Source organism: Echinops telfairi, unplaced genomic scaffold (genome assembly GCF_000313985.2).
Source record: "Echinops telfairi isolate 266 unplaced genomic scaffold, ASM31398v2 ScPeMD7_2010;HRSCAF=2546, whole genome shotgun sequence".
Taxonomy (NCBI): domain Eukaryota; kingdom Metazoa; phylum Chordata; class Mammalia; order Afrosoricida; family Tenrecidae; genus Echinops; species Echinops telfairi.
The window spans coordinates 24,859,680-24,861,550 of record NW_022105908.1 but is presented as its reverse complement, the minus strand read 5'-3'; positions in this window follow the sequence as shown (position 1 = coordinate 24,861,550).

Here is a 1,871-nt window from a genome sequence, read left to right as displayed (position 1 = left end):
TTAAGAATATACCCAATACCTAACTATATTATTCAACTATTCAAGAAGAAGCAGGAAAAAAGCAAAGACCAACAAATAATGAAGCTAACTGAAAAAATTAAAATTACATCTAATAAAGGATCTTAATGACAACAATAAACATACTTTAAATGTGCAACATTATTGTCCATCAGAGAGGTGCAAATTAAAATAATAACAAGTGCCACTATATACCCAAAATGGTTCAAATAAAGACTTATGGTAGCAAATGTTAGCAAGGATGTAGAATCTAGCATTCTCTTACAGAGCTGGTAAAACCACTTACCAACCTATTGGCAATGTACAGCAAAGTTGAACATTCACCTGCCTTTGGCCCTCTTGAAATATCATACCTCAAGTACCCAAAAGAAAAGACCAATGTGAACAAGAAGACTTGTAAGATAATTTCCCTAGCAGTTTATTTATAACAGCGCAAAAATCCATCAATAGGAGTATGGGTAAACAAATTAGGGTGAATTCATACAGTGGAATACTGAATAGCAATAAAAAACTATACTGATTCATGCAACTACACAGATTAACCTCAAAAAAAGAGCATGTTGAGTGAAAGACTCTTGACTCAAACAAAGCATGTTGTATGATTCCATTTACATGAAGTCCAAGCACTGGCAAATCTCATCTCCAGTGACCGAAGTCAGTATAGTGGTTATCACTCGAGGGGGGTGCATTTTGACTGGGGGGGGACACAAGTGAAATCCCTGGAGTAGCATAAATGCTTTGATCTGTGCAGTGGTTACATAGATGTAGAAATCCGTCAGCTGTCCGCTTAAGACACGTGCACTTTACTGCATGTAAACTACAGACGGCCCCTGATGAATGATGGCATTCCTCTCCCAAGGACAGAAACTCCTGATGTAGATTGAACACCACAATTTGACTGTCCTTTAATATCAGTATCTTTATTCACCTTAACATTAAATATCTGCAAATGAACATCTGAAAATGGAAAAGTCAGCAGCAAAGATTCACCCCACCCCCAACCCCCAACAAAAAGATGGTACTACGTGCAGTTAATGATGACCATGAGTACGTGGTAGGTTGGACACGACCTGTACATCAATTACAACTGAACCAAAACCAAAAAGCTTTGACCCGGGAAGCCTTGTGGGTTATTCAAACTTTCAATCCTAAGTAACCTCCAGCCTCTTCATAAGACATTTCATAACTTTTGAAGCTGATTGTGACAGCAATTGTACAATACTGCTTGATGTGCTTGGACTGTGGAACGGTATGATGTCTGGATTAGCTCCTAATAAAAAGGTTGGAGGGAAAAAAAAGGCACTTCATAATTTAAATAAAAAGCTACAAATTTACCAAAGAAAAATCCAGATAGAGAACAAAATTACAAACTAATTCTGTCTAGGTGAATATCAAGTCTAAAATATGAATAACGCCATCTCTTTGTGTTCTAGTTCAAGAAGAAGAAATTTTAGGATTAACTCGTCAGTGGCAAATGTGCTTGAAAGAAATCAATACCAATTCCTCAAAAGAGCTCAGAAGACCACTTTCTTAACATAATGCATTCCGGCTCACAGAGACCCTCTACATAATGCATGATGCTCTGCCAAACGGACCTTCCTCTTCTCTAGATTACAGTGAAATGAGACTCACGGGACCCCTAAAGACTTCATTCCATTGGAGGATTTTGCTTCTTGTTCCGATTTATCCTCATCATGCCCGCCCTCTGGGATGATGATGTTCAGCTATTCAAGATGTGCACAGGCTCCAGAATTCAGCGATGTAGGCTTGCCCTAGACCTGCCATCAAGTTCTCCCACTGAGACTGGGTTCTGAAGGCTGCCAGTAGAGCACATTGTCTCAGACCTATAGGAG